Source organism: Ovis aries, chromosome 12, assembly GCF_016772045.2.
Source record: "Ovis aries strain OAR_USU_Benz2616 breed Rambouillet chromosome 12, ARS-UI_Ramb_v3.0, whole genome shotgun sequence".
Lineage (NCBI taxonomy): Eukaryota > Metazoa > Chordata > Mammalia > Artiodactyla > Bovidae > Ovis > Ovis aries.
This window is the reverse complement of record NC_056065.1, coordinates 67364581-67387666: the sequence shown is the minus strand read 5'-3', so window position 1 is coordinate 67387666 and position 23086 is coordinate 67364581. Positions and strand designations below refer to the sequence as shown.

The window sequence follows — 23086 nt, the reverse complement described above, 5'->3', positions numbered from 1 at the left end:
ACTCTCAAGAGTCTTCTCCAACACCACAGTTCAAAAGCATCAATTCTTCGGCACTCAGCCTTCTTCACAGTCCAACTCTCATATCCAAACATGACCACAGGAAAAACCATAGCCTTGACTATACGGACCTTACTCGGCAAAGTAGTGTCTCTGCTTTTGAATATGCTATCTAGGTTGGTCATAACTTTTCTTCCAAGGAGTAAGTGTCTTTTAATTTCATCGCTGCAGCCACCATCTGCAGTGATCTTGGAGCCCAAAAAAATAAAGTCTGACACTGTTTCCACTGTTTCTCCATCTATTTCTCATGAAGTGATGGGACTGGATGCCATGATCTTCGTTTTCTGAATGTTGAGCTTTAAGCCAACTTTTTTGCTCTCCTCTTTCACTTTCATCAAGAGGCTTTTTAGCTCCTCTTCACTTTCTGCCATAAGGGTGGTGTCATCTGCATATCTGAGGTTATTGATATTTCTCCTGGCAATCGTGATTCCAGCTTGTGTTTCTTCCAGTCCAGCGTTTCTCATGATGTACTTTGCATATAAGTTAAATAAGCAGGGTGACAATATACAGCCTTGATGCATTCCTTTTCCTATTTGGAATCAGTCTGTTGTTCCATGTCCAGTTCTAACTGTTGCTTCCTGACCTGCATACAGATTTCTCAAGAGGCAGGTCAGGTGGTCTGTATCCCCATCTCTTTCAGAATTTTCCACAGTTGATTGTGATCCACACAGTCAAAGGCTTTGGCATAATCAGTAAAGCAGAAATAGATGTTTTTCTGGAACTCTCTTGCTTTTCCATGATTCAGCGGATGTTGGCAATTTGATCTCTGGTTCCTCTGCCTTTTCTAAAACCAGCTTGAACATCAGGGAGTTCATGGTTCACATATTGCTGAAGCCTGGCTTGGAGAATTTTGATAAGGGATATGATTTAGATCGTACTTGAATGGTCTAGTGGTTTTTCCTACTTTCTTCAGTTTAAGTCTGAATTTGGCAATAAGGAGTTCATAATCTGAGCCACCGTCAGCTCCCGGTCTTGTTTTTGCTGACAGTATAGAGCTTCTCCATCTTTGTCTGAAAAGAATACAATAAATGCGATTTTGGTATTGGCCAGCTGGTGATGTCCATGTGTAGAGTTGTCTCTTGTACTGTTGGAAGAGGGTGTTTGCTATGGCTAGTGCATTCTCTTGGCAGAACTCTGTTAGCCTTTGCCCTGCTTCATTTTTGTACTCCAAGGCCAAACTTGCCTGTTACTCCAGGTATCTCTTGACTTCCTATTTTTGCATTCCAGTCCCCTATGATGAGAGTGAAAGTCACTCAGTCATGTCCAACTCTTTGTGACCCTGTGGACTATACAGTTCATGGAATTCTCCAGGCCAAAATACTGGAGTGTGTAGTCTTTCCCTACTCCAGGGGATCTTCCCAATCCAGGGATCGAATCCAGGTCTCCCACATTGCAGGTGGATTCTTTCCCAGCTAAGCCACAAGGGAAGTCCAAGAATACTGGAGTGAGTAGCCTATCCCTTCTCCAGTGGATACCCCTGAACCAGGAATCAAACCAGGGTCTCCTGCATTGCAGGTGGATTCTTTACCAACTGAGCTAGAAGGACATTTTTTTCTGGTGTTAGCTCTAGAAGGTCTTGTAGGTCATCATAGAATCATTCAACTTCAGCTTCTTCAGCACTAGTGGGGGGCACATACTTTGATTACTGTAATATTGAATAGTTTGCCTTTGTGAGTCATAATCTTTTGCTGGTGGAGAGTCCCACCTCAATGTTGATGGCTGCTGACTGACCAGGATGGTGGTTTCTGAAGGCTGGGCTGACTATGGCAATTTCTTTTGTGTGTGTGTAGCAATTACTTAGAATGAGACAACAATGGAGGTTGCCGCATCAATTAATTCTTCCTCACAAGCACAATTTCTCTGTAGTATGCAATGTTATTTGAGAGCATTTTACCCAGAGTAAAATTCTTTCAAAATTGGAGTCAATCCTCTCAAACCTTGCTATTGCTTTACCAACTAAGTTTATGTAATATCTTAATTGTTTCACTGTCATTTCAACAGTCTTCACAGCATCCTCACCTGGAGTAGATACAACCTTAAGAAAACACTTTGCTCATCCATAAGAAGCACCTCCTCATCCTTTCAAGTTTTATCAATCAGACTGTAGCAATTCAGTCACATCTTCAGGCTCCCTTCTAGTTCCAGTTCTCTCAGCATTTCCACCACAGTTATTTACGCCACCAAAATCTTGAACCCCTCAAAGTCATCCTTGAGGATTGGAATCAACTTCTTATAAACTTCTGTGAATGTTGAAATTGTGACCTCTTTCCATGAATCACAAATGTTCTTCATGGCATCCAGAATTGAGAATCCTTTATAAAGTTTTCAGTTGACTTTGCCCAGACCAATCAGAGGCAGCAATTGCCATATAAAATTTACTTCTTAAAGAACAAGACTTGAGTCAAATAAATAGATGCTGTGTCAAGAGGCATGAAAACAACATTAATTTCATCTCTGTCTGAGCTCTTGGGTAATAACTGCATTGTCAATGAACAATAGTAGTATTTTGAAAGGCCTTTGTTTCAAGAAGTAGGTCTCAGTCGTAGGCTTAAAATATTCAATAAATCATGCTGTAAACAGATATGCTTTCATCCAAGTTTGTTGTTCCATTTATAGATCACAGCAGAGTAGATTCTGAAGGGCCCTAGGATTTTTGGAATGGTAAACGAGCACTGGCTTCAACTTAAAATCACAAGATGCAACTGTGAAATCAGCCTGTCCTTTGAAACTTTAAAGCCAGTCAATGACTTCCCCTCTCTAGCTATTGAAGTCCTAAATAGCATCTTCTTCCAATAGAAGGTCGTTTCATCTCCATTGAAAATCCATTGTTTAGCCACCTTCAGTGATTACCTTAGCTAGAGCCTTTGGATAATTCACTGTAGCTTCTACATGAGTACTTGCTGTCTCACCTTGCATGTGTCTTCTTTACTGAAACCTCAAGAACCAAGCTCTGTTAGATTCAAACGTTTCTTCTGCAGTATCCTCACCTCTCTCAATCCTCATAAAACTGAAGAGAGTTAGAGCCCTGCTCACCATTAGGCTTTGGCTGAATTAAATTTTGTAGTTAACTGGATCTTTCATCCAGACCACTGAAACTTTCTCCATATCAGCAGAAAGGCTGTTGGCTGTTTTGCTTTCTTATCATTCATGTGCTCATTAGAGTAGCATTTTTAATTTCCTCAAGAACTTTTCCTGCGCATTTCACAACTTAAGCTAACTCTGGCACAAGAGGCCTAGCTTCCGGCCCATCTCAACTTTCAACATGCCTTCTTCACTAAGCTTAACCTTATTTCTAGTGTTTTATTTAAAAGTGAGAGACATGTGACTTTTCCTTTCATGTGAACACTTAAAGACCACAGTAGGGCCTGTTAACTGGTATAATTTCAAGATTGTTGTGTCTTAGGGACTAAAGAGACCTGATGAGAGGGACAGAGGTGGGGAGCAGACAGCGGATAGAGTCTTCAGAACACACACAATACTGACTAAGTTTACTGTCCTATATGGGTGCAGTTTGTGGAGCCTCCACACAATTATAGTAGTTTCTTTATCTGTAACATGGGAGAAATGGTTCCCACACCTCACAGAGGCAATGGGAGGATGAATTGAAGGTATGTATGTCAACAATTATGCACAGTACCTAGCAGGTCATAAGTATACAAACGTATCATTTGTTATTATTAGTTATGAAACATGCTTTCTCCCAAATTCCTGAGATTGGTTTGGCTCTATGAAGATTTCTAAGAAACTCAAATAGGCAAGTTTGATGAGCATCTTTTCTATAAAGACTGTGTATTTGTGATACGCAAAAATGAGTTTTAATTGAGATTAAAAAGTACTGCTATTTCTGATCTATAAAATTGTATGTATGTGTATGCGACTTCACTTTCACTTTTCACTTTCATTGGAGAAGGAAATGGCAGCCCACTCCAGTGTTCTTGCCTGGAGAATCCCAGGGACGGCGGAACCTGGTGGGCTGCCATCTGTGAGGTCACACAGAGTTGAACACAACTAAAGTGACTTAGCAGCAGCAGCAGCATATGCATACATATATGTGTGTGTGTGTGTGTGTGTGTGTGTGTATATATATAACTCTGATTTATCTGCTTCCAAATTCAAAGCTTTCTCCATTATTCTGGATATAGAAACATGTTCTAAAAGGACTAAGGATAGTTCATTACTGTTTCCATCATCATCCATAAATATAAATACACACACACAGTTACTAAGACATCAATAAAGTTTTAAATCCTTAAATTATTTTGCTGTTGCTTTTCTAAAACCTAGGCTAAGAAAAGAGTTAGACATCACCAACAAGCACAGAAGAATGAAGAAACAATAAGAATTAAGTAAATGAGCTGCTTTAAATTAGAACTGTCTCTCAGGCTGTGTATATGTGCTAAGTCACTAAGTCATGTCCAATTCTTTGCAACCCTATGGAGTGTAGCCCACCAGACTTCTCTGTCCGTGGGATTTTCCAGACAAGAATACTGGAGAGGGTTACCATTTCCCTCTCCAGTGATCTTCCCAATCCAGGGATCAAACCTGTGTCTCCTGTATTGCTTGCACTGGCAGGCAGATTCCTTACCACTGAGCCACCTGGGAAGCCTGTCTCTTAGGCTGAACCCTAATTTTAATACAAGGACTTCCCTGATGGTACGTTGGATAACGGTCTGCCTGCCAATGCAGGGAACACAGGTTCAATTCCTGGTCCAGGGAGATTCCACACGTGCTGGAACAACAAAGCCCGTGCACCACAGCTACTGAAGTCCATTCATTCACCTAGAGCCTGTGCTCTGCAACAAGAGAAGCCACTGCAAGAAGCCCCAGCACCACAAGCAGAGAGTATCCCCTGCACCCCTCCACAAGAGAAGGCCTGTGCAGCAACAAAGACACCGTGCAGCCCAAAATTACATAAACACACACACACACGCACAAAATCCGTTAAAATAACTCTCCCATTTCCAAGGAAATGGAAAAGCATGCCACCAGATACAAAGGCACAGATTAATGAACTGGGTCTATTTCTCAAGCCAGAAAACCAAGAGTATGGTTTGTGCCTATTGGGCCCTGCAGTGAGATACCTGCTCCCTCACTGATGTTCGTCGACAATATTCCTTTTGAATTGACTTTTCCCACTCTATTTTTATTCCTAGACCACTGACTCTGCTTCTTTGTCTCTCAAAATTTCATTATTGAGAGTTCATTATTTATTCAGACAAGTTTATACGGAAAATCTCCTAGAGTTTCAGAACAGAGAAAGATTTCTGTGGTTTAAAACAGACAAGGCTTGCTGGAGAAGGCAAAAAACTGAGCTGATATTTGAAACCAGGAAAGGGCCCAAATGTCTAGAAAGGGGAGGATGAAAACATGTGCTGTGGGAAAAGGTCATGAATAGCAAGCTACAGCCACAGTGGAGATAGATGCCCTTCCCATCTCAGGCTCTTATCAGTGCTACCCAGTCACCCCAAAATGCCGCCCAAAACCTTCCTACCCCCCCTCCCACATACCTTCTTGGCCTCGCCATGCATGGTCTGTGAGATCTTAGTTCCTAGATCAAGGACTCAAACCTGGGGCCCTTGGCAGTGTAAGCACAGAGTTTTAACCACTGGACTACCAAGGACTCCCTCCCCCACATGCCTTCAGCACAGCAGAGTCTCTGCCTGTCCTTCAGGATTCTGCATAAACTCACTCTCTGAAGTAAACCGGCTCTTTTATCTACATGGTTAGGACCCTGTATTTCTCCTAGTTATCTCTTACCACAGCATTACGTACACTACTGCCATGATTGAGAGGGTATTGAGCAACAAGAGGGAAATTCTGTCTCCTTCTCCCCGTATTCTTGTTGGACCTCAAGTGATCACTCAACTAATATTTATTAAAGGATAAATGAACAAACTTGGGGATTTGTATGGAGTATAGGGGAAAACTGATTAAACCACAGATGAGGTTCTGCGTTGAGTAACAGTTAAGGAGAAGTAGAACCTAATTATAGAACCTGGAATGACAAGCTGGAAAATATCTCAGCAATTACTAATTTAAATACTTAATCTTCAAAGTTCACATTAAACATTTGCTAGATGCCAGTGATGCTGTGCTAAGTGATTTTTATATATCATCCTGTTTTGCCTTCATAATAAGAGAGGAATTGCTATTGCCGTTTTAGAAATAAAGGGTGAGTGTTTAAAATCAGTTTAAAAATCACTGACAACTCAAACTGAGGCAGATGGGCCCTCATATACTCTACAAGAGAATACTGACTTCCAGAAAGACTAAGAAATGTTGCCCAGCTCGTCCAGCTTCAAATATTGAGCTGGTCCTAGAATCCTGACCCTCTAACTCATACCAAATTCTCTTTCAACCTCATTCTGCCATTCTACAGAAGAACCCGCAGCACAGGCAGAGAAAGCGGACCCAGTGGAAGTGATACTTTGTATTCACTTGCTAGGGCTACTGGAATAAAACACCACAACCTACATGGCTTAAACAACAGAAATTTATGTTCTGACAGTTTTAGAGGCCAGAAGACTGAGATCAAAATGCCCAGCAGGTGTGGGGTTTTATGGCTTTGCTGTGTCTTAGTTGCAGTACTTGAGAGTTTCTAGTTGTAGCTCTGGCTTCTCTTGTGGCGCAGGGGCTCTAGACCGCAGGGGATCAATGCTTGCAGTACACAGATTTACTTGCCCCACAGCATGTGGGGTCTTAGCTCGCTAACCACAGATTGAACCCATGACCCCTGCATGGAAGGTGAATTCTTAGCCACTGGACCACCAGGGAGGTCCCAGGTTTGGCTTCTTCTGATGCCTTTCTTCTTGGTTTGAAGATACCGTCTTCTCCCTGAATCCACACATGGTCTTTCCTCTGTACCCACGTTCCCCTGGTGTTTCTTTGAGCGTCCAAATCTTTGCAACCCCATGAACCATAGTCCACCAGGCTTCTCTGTCCATGGAATTCTCCAGGCAAGAATACCGGAGTGGGCTGCCATACCCTTCTCCAGCGGATCTTCCTGATGCAGGGATCAAATCCAGCTCTCTTGCATTGCATGCAGATTCTTTACCATCTCAGCCACCAGGGAAGCCCCTTCTCATAATAACACCAGTCAGTTTGATGAGGGCCCATCCTGAGGGCCTCGTTTAACTCCGTTGTCTCTTTAAAGACCTAATCTCCAAAAACAGTCACATTCTCAGGGCCTGGGTGGGGGTGGTTAGGACTTTAACATATGAATGGGGAGGGGCACAAATTAGTCCACATCACAGTTCAGTAATATAAATACAACAGATAAACAAGTAAGCATACAACTGTTAACGGGAAAGGGTGGCATTTGAGAAGGGAGGAGTAACCAGCAGAGAGGTCCAGAAGTCATAAAATGGGCACCTCAACTAGGGCCGGGAGGAGATAAAGAAGAGAGAGCACAGCACTGTTTAGATAGACCAGCCTCCCTTATCTGGTTATTTTGAAAGCACACCCCATACGTGCACATATGCATATGTGCGCACGCGCGCGCACACACACACACACACACACACACACACAGAGTGTACTTAAGTGAGACACAATGCATAATGTAGTTTATTTTACCCCTTCATGATTGGGAAGTACAAAACTATTTTAAGGACCAGAAAACTGGCTAGCCCAGTTTCACACGCTGCATTACAAAAGAGCAATAATGTGTCCTCACAGTCTGCTGTTATTTTTCCATTGTTTCACCACTTTGGTGGCAAAAAATAAGGAGCCATTCGGGCTCTATTTTAAGATCACAAAAAAGAAGCAGTCATAATCGCCACCTAGACAGACCTTGTGCACATTTGTAAGCTGAGGTCTAAAGATATAAACAAACCTAGAGTTCACCCAGTTTCGGAAACAGCTGAACTCATCTTGCACTCTCAAGCTGGGGCCCTTTCTTTACACCCTTTCAGCATCCCTTCCTCTCCTTTCCCTCCACTCCCCTGAAACACTCAGGCTAAAAAGATAATAGAGCCAAAATTAGAAGAGCATTTGTATACAACTTAGTTTGACCACTATTTTAAGTTGCTAAGCTATTTTTTGGTGGCGTGAAGCAGGCTTAAGATATGAATCTGAAGGAAAGGAATAACTGAGTTTCTCTCTGTGATTGGTTAAATAAAGCTGGCAAAGAGCCATTTTCACCTTTTATACTTTTTTAGATTTGAATCATAGTTATTAGACGCTGACTTACAAATCCTACATGGATGGTTTTTTAAAAATTCCTCTTCTCACAATGGACCTAGAGTCTATCATACAGAGTGAAATAAGTCAGAAAGAGAAAAACATCATATATTAATATATATATGGAATCTAGAAAAATTGTACAGATCAATCTATTTGCAGGCGAGGAATAGAGACTCAGATGGCTTTCCCTGCTGTGGCAATCTTGAGCACATCATAAAAGGAGGCAGCAATTAAAGAGGCAGTGGAGCCCTCAACAAAACACAGATACACTCTAGGGGGACATATTTGCAAACCCTAGAGATCGGTAGACAGCGGATGTGTGGACACAGAGAGGGGAGGGGAGGATGGGATGAATTGAGGGTAGCACTGACATATATATACCCTACCGCGGGTAAAACAGACAGCTAATGGGAACCTGCTGTGTAGCGCAGAAAGCTCAACTCAGTACTCTGTAATGATCTTAAGTTGTGGGATGAGGGGAGGTGGAGGGTGAGAAGGAAGCTTAAGAGGGAAGAAACACCTGTGTACATACAGCTGATTCACTTTGATGTACAACAGAAACTAGTATCATATTGTAAAGCAGTTATATTCCAAAAATAAAATATGAAAAAAAAAGTTTTAAAAAATTTTCTTCCCCACACAGACCACTAATGTCTCACTGACACTGAACAAACTATATTACGCTCATTTTCAGAAAATGTTCCACCTTTTATTTAAAAGAAACTGATCATGGAGAGGAATCAGTATTAACGCTTCTTAACTATACCTAACAACGTGGCACAAAATGCCAGGAAAAGGAATGGGTTTTGAAAAGTGCATTTATTTCTACAATTTTCTCTCTCCAGACCAGACGGTTTGCAAATATGTCCCCCTAGAGTGTATCTGTGTTTTGGTGAGGGCTCCACTCCCTCTTTAATTGCTGCCTCTTTTTATGACGTACTCAAGATTGCCACAGCAGGGAAAGACATATCTTTTTCTAAAGAAAACAGTCCAGGGAAACCCCCCAGGAAAACCGTCATGATGGCTTCAGTGTTTCATGAAAGCCATTTTATTACTGGATGAGTTATAACATTCTGGAGAAGTTTTACTTTTCAACTCACACTGTAACTATTTAAAGCAGCCACTGAGGTTGATCTCATAATTAAAAGTGGGATGCTGACTATGATCTTGAAGTGGAAAAAAATGAAAGAAAAAATAGCAGGAGCTGTGGAAGATCAGAGGCTCCGTATACCCACCCATCTCATGGGTTACTGGGAAGCTAAACCACGAAGCATGACATGAGCGTTCTACAAATCCTGGATTGTGTAACATTTAATATGGGTTCAAGTTCACCATTCTGTTTTCAGGTTGTAAGAAGTTTTAGAAGGGGCTTCTAGACACTGTGAATGACAATTCGCTTTTGAAATAATCCAGAAATTTAGTCGTTTGCAGGATTAAGAACTCTGTTCATAGGAAGTGTGCATCTGAGGAGGAATTCTCAGGAGCCCTTAAGATGTTTTGTGTCTTGGATCTCTTTGGCAGTCTGGTGAAGACTGCAGACCCCATGATATGGTCTGACCCTGAAAAATTCTTAAAATGAAAGCACTGGGTTACAAAGGAAACCAATTATATTGAAATACATGGAATCTATGCAGTGTAGTAGACCTCTTAAATGGTATTTATGTATGCTTTGAAGGCTTGCATTTTCTCTCGCTACCTCTGTGGAATACACCCAGATAATTCTAAAGTTCAATGTAAAATTTTTGAAGACAGAACTTACAGAACTGTAAGGGGTAAAACAATAGAAAACTAAATGGCTTTTGTTCCCTCTGCTAGCACTGTAATAAACATGTAAACCCAACCTGAATATTTAGGGGTTACATATAATAAGCACATGGAGAAAGAAATGGCAACCCCCTCCAATATTCTTCCTTGAAAAAGCCCATGGACAGAGGAGACTGGAGGGCTGCTGTCCGTGGGATCACAAAGAGTCAGACATGACTGAGCAACTAACACACACACACACATAATAAGCACAGGTTAAAATGAACTAGAAATACTCATTTGCTCCAAATTATGAAATTTACATTTCCTCAGTCTTTGATCAACAGCAGAGAACAGAGACAAGAACATTAATAAAACCTATAAGAATGTTTCAGTTGAGCTTCTACCCATGAAATATTATGCCTCAATGGGTTTGTGAAAATGCAAAATTACCAAAAGCAAAGTTATACTCTTCTCTTCATTTTGGACAGGAAGAAGTTTGATAACTAAACCACAGCCTAAGGAAATTTGGGCAGCACCAGGAATAAAGTCCAGGATGACTTTCCAACACATGTTAGACATGTGTCGTTGAAACAGGGAGGAAAGGAGGACAAAGAGGCATCTCCTGAGTGCCAGGCCGTGCATCTGAGAAACATCCGAGCCAGAAGCACACTCAAGTTCATCTGATCACAAAGAGTTTCCTCTCCATACCTCCCTGCCCAGCCTGACACACACAGATTCACTGCTTCCCGTTCATGGAAGCACCTGGCCATCAACAGTATAAAACCAGAGCGCTTCAATAAAAATATTTATGAAAAATGGCTATTGAATCAAAAATTTATTAAAACAAGATTTTTTTTAACTTTGAGGAAATACAAGAGTCAGTATTTCTTTTTTTAAATAACCTTTATAAAACTTTTTATTTCATCTTGGGGTATAGCTGATGAACAACGTTGTAATAGTTCACGGTGAACAGCGGAGGGACTCAGCCATATATATACCTGTATCCATTCTCCCTCCAACTCCCATCCCATCCTGCTTCATAACATTGAGCAGAGCTCCCTGTACTGTCCAGCGGATCCTTGTTGGTTATCCATTCTAAATATGGCAGTGTGTACATGAAAAGACCCTTCTTTGCAGTGGTGGATTACAATCACTCAATGTTTCAGCTCTCTTTACATTGCACAGTTGTAATGGTTCCAAGTCTATAACCACTGTCTTCTAGGGAGCACTGAGGTGGCCTTAGGAGCTTGCAGGAGTTGAGGAGTAAGATATAAACCATACACTAGAACCCAGCTAGACATCCAAGAAAGGTAGGCATGGCAACAGTTAAAACTTTTAGAACTTAACAATCTATCAACTAGGAAGGAAAAGGAGCCCAGCAGAATGGCTCCTGGAAATAGGTTAAAGGCACTGAGGGCCACTGAAGTATAGAACCAGGCCTACCAGTTGGCTAAGCCCAGAGGCCAAGAGTGTAAAAGAACAAAGACTCAATCCTTGCCAATCAGATGCTGGAAATCAAGCTAATCTGTGACTACTCCCTACTAGTTAATAATTACTCTAGAAAAAAGGATGTGTATTCTACATGCTCATGAATTTCTATGTATTTTTGTTTTAGGTGTTTTGTTTTGTTTGCTTTGTGTATTCGGTGGTTTATTTTAAGGATTTCTAGATTTTCTTTCACTCTTTAAAGATTTCACTCTCTCTAGATTTCTTTCATTCCCCTGAAACCAAACAAAACAAAGCTATCCAGAAAAACTGAAGCCATTCTGGCTTTTCTAGGTTTGCTCCTAGCATTTAAACATAGCTGGAGAAAAACCACCTAACCTGGCAAACTGGTTTTTAATCTTAGGTTCACTTTCTCAAATCTCAGAGAGGCTCTCACGACTACACAGCATCTTGCTAAATTGTTCTGGTGCCCTTCTATGCCAACGCTAGAAAGACTTTCTTCTCCCCTTCAAGTCTCTCACCTGACCCCACCCTCACTCTTGGCTGTGACCTCATTTCCCTTCACTGAAAACACAGAAGGCAGCGGACAGAAGTGCCCCATCTTCCCACCAGCGACTCTGCCAACTCCTCTGCCCAGGCACTCGGGTTCTCCTTCTCCCTGTCATGAAGGAAGCAGAGTTCCCCCTCCTGTTGCGACCCATGGGTGGCTTCTAGACACAAAATCCCTCTATCTTCCTCAGGTACTTCCCTCTAATGGCCATGCCTTTCTTTTCTAAGTTATCAAACTTTACTTTCTACTAGATCATCTGATTGGCAAACTGTGTTAGTCTCCCCCTGACTTCACATTTCTTTTCCCTTCATGTTTCCATTTTTTAAAAAATAGTAGGAATACACCACTTGCTTTAACGACTAGAAAAACAATTATGGTTACTATTAAAATATCAGTAAATTACCAAATAAAGCTGAAAAAAAAAATCCCTTCCAACCTGTTTTCCGGTGTTGAAGACTGCCTTCCCCCGGGGTGTTTTTCCACCCCCTTCTTCCATCAATGAACATGACTGGGGTCTCTCAAAAGACAGACTCCCACTTCTGCACTCACACATCAGTACCAAAGATGCCCAGCATTAAAAGACACTTACTCCTTGGAAGGAAAGTTATGACCAGCCTAGAGAGCATATTCAAAAGCAGAGACATTACTTTGCCAACAAAGGTCCATCTAGTCAAGGCTATGGTTTTTCCTGTGGTCATGTATGGATGTGAGAGTAGGACTATAAAGAAAGCTGAGTGCTGAAGAATTGATGCTTTTGAACTGTGGTGTTGGAGAAGACTCTTGAGAGTCCCTTGGACTGCAAGGAGATCCAACCAACCCATTCTGAAGGAGATGAGCCTTGGGATTTCTTTGGAAGGAATGATGCTAAAGCTGAAACTCCAGTACTTTGGCCACCTCATGTGAAGAGTTGACTCATTGGAAAAGACCCTGATGCTGGGAGGGATTGGGGGCAGAAGGAGAAGGGGACGACAGAGGATGAGATGGCTGGAGGGCATCACCAACTCGATGGACATGGGTTTGAGTGAACTCTGGGAGTTGGTGATGGACAGGGAGGCCTGGCGTGCTGCGATTTATGAGGTCGCAAAGAGTCGGACACGACTGAGCGACCGAACTGAACTGAACTGAACTGAACTCCTAGAGGTTCTGCCAAGAGTATGTCTCCATTTTTATCTTGTGTTTCCTGGGCACATTTCTTGAAAGGGCCATTTGCTCCCAATGTATCTATTCATGTCCTCAGAGTCCTCATCTCCCATCCCCTCCGCCATGTTATCGAATCCCCACCACTCCACTGGAACTGCTCTTATTAATACCACTAATGACTTCCAAGTTTTCAAATGTGGTTGCCAACTTTCCTATCCTGTTTCTCTGGAACCACTTTGCTTTTTTAGTTCCATGACATCATCCTAACTACTGGTTTTCCATCAGATTTCTTGGTTGTTCCTTTGCAGGCTTATTTGCAAATGCTGTTCTCTGTCTGAAGCTCCCATCTGAGCTTCACCACCCTCAATCCCTTCCCCTTTCATGCCTGGCTTCTCAACCTTCACATCCCAGTTTAAATTTTACCTCCCCAGGAAACCTTTCCTTCACCTCCCCAGGTTAGCCTGTAGTAATAAAGTCCATTTGCTCCTCTTATTATTTGTTTATTATTTGCTTAATTATTATCTCTCTCCTCCAAGCAGGAATTAACTCTTTATTCAGGTATGTCGTAAATGTAGCACAGTGCCTAGCATGTAGTTATTATTAATTAAAACATATTGAATTCGTGAAGGAAAAAATGTGCATAGCCCAGAGATCAAACATTCCTGGATAATACTAGCATCTGCCTTTTTATTTCCTTGACCCAGCAGGTAAAATTCTTAAGTGAAAAAGTGAGTACAGACTATCTAATATGCTTTCTCTAATACCTCTTCTTCTTTGAAGAATTTTTAAAAGGTATATGTTTCCTACTCTTTTCTTAGGCATGTTGCATATATTAATGAATGCGTGTGTGTGCTAAGTCACTTCAGTCCTGTCCGACTCTTTGCCACCCCATGGGCTGTAGCCCACCAGGCTCCAGCTCTTCCCTGGACTTCTCCAGGGAAGAATACTGGAGTGGGTTGCAATGCCCTCCTCCAGGGGATTTTCCCAACCCAGGGATCAAATCATTCTCATGAACAGTATCTAGAAATTCTTTTCTTCACAGAAAATTATAATTTCTACAAGAGTGCGTATTTCATTGTGACAGTAGCTCATAAGGTATTAATCAACCAAGCCAATTTATCAATTTAACACATAATTTAAGCAGACAGTAAAATTTTCTGCAAACACTGAATGAGTCTCAAAAAACTGGTTCTTTTATTGCTTTTCACTGACAACAGAGGGGTCATTAGTGATAAAAATAAGAAAAAAATCTCATATAAACATTGCGAACATTTATATATTTTAAATATAAACCCGATTGCCACTGCCTCAAAAAAATAAATACCACACATCTTAATATTTTGCAACTAAATTTTTAATTAAGCAATCTTTATAAATGAGAATTTTTGCTGTGAGAAATCATCCTAAAATAAGTTAAGGGCATACTTATCAATGATATAATGATATTCTGAAGTCATATTTGAACATGAATTCCCATTGCACACTGAAAGCAATGATTTTGAAAACTAGTTCCATGAACTACAGAAATGCCCTAGCATCGTCTCTTTGAGATCTAAGTTCATACAACCTCAACCAGCTTTAAACTCGTCTGTCACTTCTTCATGACAGTTGCATGGAAAGGAAGTTGATACCTGTTTGAGGTAGATAATAACAGGGATTGATGGATACTAAGAAATCTTAATTACAAATGCAGGAATCTAGTATGTCCTCAAAGCCATATGCATCTTTAGATACTTTCTCCCAGGATGCTGTTCTAGAAATTCTTACTTAATTGCTCTAAATTACTTTCCTTACTGGACAGATGGTGCTAGTGGTAAAGAATCTGCCCACCAACGCAGGAGACACAAGAGACATGAGTTTAATCCCTGGGTTGGGAAGAAGCCCTGGAGAAGGAAATGGCAACTCCCTCCAGTATTCTTGCCTGGAAAATTCCATGGACAGAGGAGCCTGGAAGGCTACAGTCCATGGGGTTGCAGAGTTGGACGCAACTGAAAACGTGTACGCACATGCACTTTCTTACTACTCACATAATATTGCATCAACTACATATAAAAAGACCATAAAATGGACGACCTTTTTGTTTCAAGAAATAAAAAATGAGAGCCTGGGGACAATTCTGGCATTCCAGTGGTTAAGACTCCACGCTTCCACTGCTGGAGGCATCAGTTTGATTCCTGATTGGGAAATTAATATCCAGCATGCCAAGAAGAGGCTGAAGAAAACTTACAGACACCAGTTATCTCCCCTTAAACAATCCCAGGCAGACACTATCTCTTCTACAATTACAGATGCAAGAATCTCGCAAGAATACATAAAGGGTCTAACCCTTCAATTTACTGCTGAGGTACGGCACTCATCTTGTCGAAGCTATGGACATAAAAGTATGGGGCAAATAGGAAGTGTGTCTGTTTACTGACGGAAATTCAGAAGCTACCTGCTGACCTTATGTGTCAAAGGGCACAGTTTCATCTAGCAGTCAAACATGACCTACTGTGTGTTATTTATGATGGAGTTTTACATATGTGTGTGTAATAAGCCATTCTATAACTAAAGTTGATTTTACTCCAGAAAAAAAACAATATCTAGTTTAGGTAAGCTACTGAGTTGCTTAGAAAGGTAAAATAATGATGAGGTTTTCATACAAATGATAAATCCAAAGTCAGAGTAACTATTTCAATATGAATGCTTTAAGCTAACTACCAATATTAATGAGGCCAAAGGAACCATAGGCTCTGCAGGTTATACTCAGAATATTCTAAAAGAATGCTCTATTACCAAATAAAAGTAAAATCTTCAGTAGAATTAGCGTTTTTTGTACAACTCATAATATGTCTATTTTGTATTTTTGGACTAAACTTCATATACCTTATTTTCTTAAAGTAGCATATACCTATATACAATGCTAAATAGTTACAAAGTAAGAAATTCTAAATTATATAATACTTCCAGAGACTCCCCTGGCAGTCCAGGGGTTAAGACTCTGTGCTTCCAGTGCAAGGGGTGTAAGTTCAATCCCTAGTTAGGAAAATAAGATTCCACACACCCTGTGGTGCCTCAGGCAAAAATAAATTAATTAATTAAATGGGAAAAAAAAGAATTTTTTTTTCATTAAAAAGGAGCTAATTCAACAAATAAATATATCATATACTACTTCTTCAATCATTCTTAAATGTTTATGCAACTTCCTCTATTATGTCAATCAGTAATCCCATTATAAGAACAGAATAGTTAAGAGGGGAACTGTTGGGATGTGTACCTTCTAGTTCTTGCCCTATAATTTTTCTGATGTTAACACAAACAGGAAGAGGTGGACAGTCTTAAATGACATGCATCAAAACTGGAAATATAAACCAATCAATGAGTCAATTGAAGCATACAAAATACATCAAAATGAAAATCATAAGACTTGGATACTAAATAAGCTAGAGCAAGTCCCCAACATATGAACCCGTTCTATTCCAAGAGTGTATTCATAAGTCCCAACAAAGTTAGCCTAGGTACCCAATTAACACAAGCGACTATATAGTACTGTACTGTAACAGGTTTATATTAATAATATTTGTCACATAAAAAGCCAACACAAAAAATAGAGAAAACATTTTAAATCTTACAGTATAGTACTTTGAAATGTACAGTAGTATGATATAACGCTGGCATACAGGGGCTGCGACATATGTTCACATCTTTGAAAGTTTACAACTTGAAGGTTTGTATATAAGGGACTTATGGTATATAACTGTCCAACCACACCTCTTTCACATGTGTAAAATGTGAATATCTGCTCTGCTAACTTACATGGTTAGTATATGAACAAAGTTCTTAAGCAGTCTCTTCATAAACCAAAAAATGCTATGTAAACAAAAGGTATTATTGTCCCTCTGATATTTTGTTTCAAACCAGGTAATCAGAAAACAGATTGTAAATTAAATAAAATGAAAAACAAAGCTCAGTGTTACCAAAATGAGTTTTTCATATTATGGAAGACTGAAATCACACATATTATGGATATTTGTTTTCTAACTCAAAACAGACTATTACCTAAAGTGCATAAACTTCCCTGCAGACTTCAGAAGTCAAGCAAATGAGGAATATTAAGGAAAAGGGCGCAGTTGATTTACAAGTGCACTCTCCTCCCTATAAAAAGGAAAAGCAAGGGAAATGAGTGCAACGTGGTCCCAGTCCTTCATCTTTGACTCAGTGGTTATTAAACTCTGACAGGGATCACTTACAGACCATTGCTGAGTTTCACTAAAGCTATTTCAACTCATTCAATAAAACTGGTGGTGCAGCTTCATAAACCTGCTTATGGAGAGCACTGAATTACTTAAGCTTATATTATATTTGTATGATGGAGAAATAAATTATATTTTCAAAGAATGTTCTAAGAGTGGACCAGGAATCAAAGAGAATCCAAAAAAAAAAAAAAAAAGTGAGAATCACACACTGGCAAGGGTAGCAAAATTAGGGTGCATCTCTTTTTCTCAGGTGTATAGCAGCATCAAAAGACAGCAACAAAATCAGCTCTGTTGCACTGGTTTCTTTGGAAAGAACTCCAGAACCAACTCTTTGGTTCTCCCAACTGTCACTGCCCTAGTGGCCAAGGAGCAGAAGATGAATAGCTAAAGCTTAAATTCATTGTCTCTAAGTTAGTTCTTGACAAACATGGACACCATTTTTCTTACAAAGCCTTTAGCAAGAATTATCTGTAACCCTTAGTCCTGTCTCCATCTTCTCTGCATTAAGCAAGTCTGGACGTTTCAAAAGCTGTGGGAGATTCTACAAAAGTTTTGGCCCTCTTCTCGGAAATCTCTTCTACTTCCCTGATTTTGTAGAAAATGACAGTCTATGAGAATAAAAAAACTTGCTTTCATTTTTCTATGCCTCTCACCCACTTTTTAAGAAAAGTTATCAGGAAACAATATGAACAAATCCTTTAAACTTGAAAAAAGCAATGTCTACAGAATTTCTATTTCTATTTCAAAATTTGGCCTTTAATGTTAAGACCCCTAACACTCTTCAAAATTATTGAGGACCTGCAAGGGTCTTTGATTATATAAGTTATATCCACTGATATTTACCACGTTAGAAATTAAAACTGAAAAAAAGATTGAAAAATCACATTAAAAGAGGCAATTCATAAACACAGAGACAGAAGGGGCTGCCATGAAAACTATTCAACCTTATTTCTGAAAGAAATGCAAATTTAAACAAGATACCATTTTCATATAACAATTGTCTCAGCTTTTTGATTTGCTGTTATTTGTTCTGTTTGAATATTAACATCATGTTGGCTTAGGGAAATTATACTCTTATTCTATTTATACATGGATACAATATTTATCAACAGAAAAATGGCAAAAATAATAACTAGCACTCCACAATATTTTGCTGAATATTTTTTAAATCCTCTAGATACTCAATAAATATTATTATTAACCTTTTACAGTTGACAAAAGAACATTTTGATTAAGCATTTGACTTAACAATCTCACCTGTACTTAGGAGAACTTTTGATAGAACTTGAAAAATACATTTTAAGAATCTATCCAGGACTTCCCTGGTGGCACAGGAGATAAGAATCCACCTACCAACGCAGGGGAGACTGGTTTGATCCCTGTCCAGGAGATTCCACATGCCACGGAGCAACTAAGCCAGTGCGCCATGACTGCTGAAGCCCCAGTGCAGCAACTGCTGAGCCCTCATGCTCCAGAGCCTGTGCTCCACAAGAGCAGCCACGCCAATGAGAAGCCCAAACCCTGCAACGAAGAGTAGCCCCTACTCGCTGCAACCAGAGAAAGCTGGCGAACAGCAATGAAGACCCAGCACAACCGAAAATAAATAAATAAATAAAGTTGTAAAAATCTATCCAAATGTAACAAACATTTGTTTTAAGAGGTCCTAAGTGAAACACTATTAATAACAGCAGAAAAATTTCATCCCTGTAAAGATCTAGCAATTTATAATCAGCTAATACAGAATTTCCACTGACAAAAAATTAGATCTTAGCACCATACTCTCTGGCTCATGGCTAGACTGCCATCACTTGCATAGTGCCTGACCCATAGGAGGGCTCACTAATATTTGTTTACTATCTGAATGAATATTAAAGAAAAGCTAAAGACTATAAAAATGTCTTGTGAGAAAATTTCATGATTGAGGAGAAGCATGTTACAAAACAGCAAGAACAGTGCATTAAATTAATTAAACATGGAGGTCATTAGACTAAGGTGACCCTAATGCCACCACAACCTGCATCAGCAAACCAAAATTTAAGCCAGTAAATGCCTCAAAGTTACAAAATCGAAAACTAAGGACAATCATTCAGAAACAGCCAACTAAGCTTTACGCTGTAGCCAATCAATAAATTCCTTACTCTGCTTCTGCTTTTCCTCTATAAAATCTCTCCCCCCATATAATGTCAGTGAAGCACTCCTAACCACTTCTGGTTGGGCACTGCCTCATTGCAATCACTTTTTCCTCAAATAAACTCAAATATTTTTTAATATGCCTCAGTTTATCTTTTAACAAGTGCAATCACAATTTTGTGAAATCTACATATGGATAAATGTATTATAGAAAAATGTCTAAAAATATAAAGAGATGTATATACTTGAATTCCTTGTCTCTATGCTGATGCATGCTAGTTACTCAATAAATATTTCTGATTGAATAAATGACATTTTAAAAGTAGTTACCCCTTAGGGGGACTATATGTACAGTTTTCCTTTTCTTCTTTGTAATTTCTATATTTGACAAGATTTAACCAATAAGCGTGAATTATCTTTGTAATAAATAAGAATATGATAAAACATACTTATGCTGGGAAATGTCATTAAGAATTTTGGAGCAAAAGTAGCAAATATAGACATCCTACAATCTAATAAAAAGAATAACATGTATCTTACTTCCCTATTACGTTTTACTGATTGCATTTGGCAATAAGAAATACAGATGTTACAGAAAAATGGCAAGCTTAAGACTGTACAGCAAATTACTATTGGGGTGGAGTCTAGAATGTAGGTCATTTGATTTCCAGGCAAGTAGTTTTTCCATTACACCAATTATTTAGAGTTCTGAAACACTAACTGAATAAATGCAATATTCACTATAAGGCAGTTCTTTACTTATAAGGGAAATAATTTGCTAATTATTTTATACTGTCAGAAAACTCCAAAATTCTAAGAAATACTATGTTTTCACATGACATGAATCATTTGGAGAATCTGAAATTCCTAAAGGTGTTTAAAAATTTGTGCATTTTTGAGGAGCATATGTCATTATTCAGGGAAGGGATCTACAGCTTTCATAAGATTTGTAAAAGGGTCTGTGAAAATAAAAAAGAAGTTGAGAATGACTAAAGCTTAACTCTACAAGCAAGAGGAAGAAAAAAACTAATGGTAAATAAAAGGCACAAGAGAGGAAAAGGAACCACAGCTAATTCTGTCTTCCTCTTTTTTATTCCTGGAACATATTTTTTTAATATGCAAACAATTTGGTTTTTATGACTTTGCTTTCTAAGCAGACACTAGGAATGATACTGATAGGTTAAAAACACAGGCAAATTACCTCTGTGGGATGAGCTTTATCAGGTACTGTTAGCAAGAAGCTGATAAATGTAAAATGTAAAAAAAGGAAAAAATTAACATTGCAAGTCACTTTTGAGATATTTTTCATTCATGTTTAATTGAGAAAAGGAAAATTATTAAATACATTTCTTAGTTTCTTATCCCATGAAATGTGCTTCCCCTACAGGAAGTTTGTGAAGCAGTTTTGAGCAAATGCAGATTAAACACTTCTCTGTGCATTTCACAATTATTGCTTAAATGAAAATTTAACTCTTTCTTTGCACAATGAAAGAACCAAATATCTGTTGTTTAATCCCAATATTCAACTTGATCGGCAAGGTTTAGAGATAACTGGAATATAATTTTAAAACTCTTAAGCAAGATTTGTTTCATTATTCTTCCCTGCAAACCTCTCTTAGGCCACAATTTCAAATTTGTGCAGCAAACAGAAATAAAACAAAACAGAAATTCCCCTTGAATCCAAAAGGTTATACATGCAAATATCATAGGTTGAAATTGACATACATCCAAATGGTCTGCCTCCTGTATGCTCCATCTCCCTTAGATGAATAAGTGCTTACGTCATCAACCAACCTGAAGACCATTTCTTGTTTTACGTTTTGAGGTCATTTCTAAGACTAAAATGAGTACAATATAGGAGACTTAAATAAATTAAACCACTATCATTTCAAATCCAAGTGGCTTTTTTATTATTTTTAACGAATGCTTTCAATACGAAATTACTAAAATAGTTTCCCACTCAAAACTTAACTTTCTTATTTGAGCAAATCTTTTCCACATCTAGTTTCAAGCTCTGCCCTCTTGGCATGTCCAATAACTTAGAAGGACGAATCAGAAGGCCAGTCATTGTACAATTAGTTTTTCAATGTTGTCCATCTTTTCGCATAACACTGCTACACATTAAATACCCAGGTATGCTTTGCATAAGTAACCGAAATGACCGTTTTTCAATTAAACCTTAAATGAGTGGATAAATTCCTTCGCTAAAGAGCCTCAGGGCTGTCAAACAGCAGGTTGCTCGCTCGTATGGGCATTGGCCACAACCTCACGTGGAGCTCTAGCTAGAGTCACCTCGCTGTGGTTCTAAACGTTAGCTTTCTTTCCGGGCTGTAAAAGAAGGAAACGCCTTATCTTGGACTCCACGGTGCCTCTAGCCCCCGGAAAGCAAACTGGCATTTGTTAGAAGCAAATTAAGGTCCCCTGATCTGTGTCTTATTGGAAAATACAGAGGGCATGCAGACTTTCGAGAGAGCGATGCCTCCTAGCCTTCCCTCCGTCCCTTCCTCCTTCCAAGCAAGGTAGAAACTAAAAGTTAGCGAGAGGGGGAGAGAGACCTGGGAGCGAGCGGGGATGGGGGTGCGGGGAGAGTAAATAGATTGCTTACAGTTCCCAGAGTTACAGTGAGATCCTTCGGGCTCCTTTACGCCTCTAGTTTTCAGTCGGGATCCTTTCTTAGCCCGGGACCACAGAGAAGTTCAAGTCTTATCCTTGGTAGGAGGGGCTAAAATGTGGGCTGGTTTCCTTTCGTCTTTGCAGATGCGTTAAGGTGGAATTAAAAAGGAAGGGAGGGAAAGCGCTGTTCTTGGAGGAGTTAACATCTTAAATGTAAACGTTTACTGTTTAGAACTAGGATGCTGAAGTCAGCCAACATGCACAAGTAAAATGTAAGTTAACCAGTTCTAAATTTCATGGATGCTGTGTATGTATGTGTGTGTTTGAAAATCCTTCTTGTCCTTAAGTAGCTACTGCTTCCTCCTTTTTTTTCTCAACAAGAACTCAACTGAAAAGATGAATAACCCAGAGCATTTTTTTTCTTCTTTACAAAAGCAAAGTTTATAACGAACCTAAAGTATAGGCTACACATTTTGGAGATGAACTATTAGACCACTTTAAAAATGAAATCAATTTAAATATTTCCTCCCCAAACACCAAAGGCCAGTTTATAACCACGTGTTTGTAACTTTAAGATTAAAGACATACCAAAGAATGTACTACATATGTTGAGATTTAGGGGGGAAAAAAAATCAAATCAGGTTAAATCAAAAATATGCAAAGTAAATTCAAATACCTGATGTCACTGTAACAAAGAAGGTATATAGATTAAATTTATCCAAATTCCATAAGAATCAATTAGTCTCTTTAAAGACTGACCTATTCGTTTAGTATATCTTGCTTTTCAAACACAGGATCTTCTAATTCGGTCTTTTTTTAATTTATTTTTAATTGGAGGGTAATTGCTTTACAATGTTATGTTGGTTTCTGCCGTACAATACTGTGAATCAGCCATAAGTATACATATGTCCCCTCCCTCTTGAAACTTGCTCCCATCGGCTATTGCATCCCACCCCTGGAGGCTGTCACAGAATACTGCATTGTG

The 23086-nt window shown here is 39.3% G+C and overlaps 1 protein-coding gene across 2 annotated transcripts in view; it reads right to left on the bottom strand.

Moving 5' to 3' along the window:
• The window catches only part of PLA2G4A (phospholipase A2 group IVA), a 165047-nt gene extending 142848 nt beyond the window's left edge, over positions 1–22199 (bottom strand). Inside the window, exons 1-2 of one of the 2 annotated variants that reach the window (XM_042229206.2) lie at positions 22094–22199; positions 20690–20729 (exon numbers count right to left, since the gene is read on the bottom strand). The gene's annotated coding sequence lies outside the window, so the exon portion shown is untranslated. The remainder of the gene's footprint in view (positions 1–20689; positions 20730–22093) is intronic. The other variant, XM_004013880.6, reaches the window with a different exon arrangement.
• Positions 22200–23086: the final 887 nt, after the last annotated feature.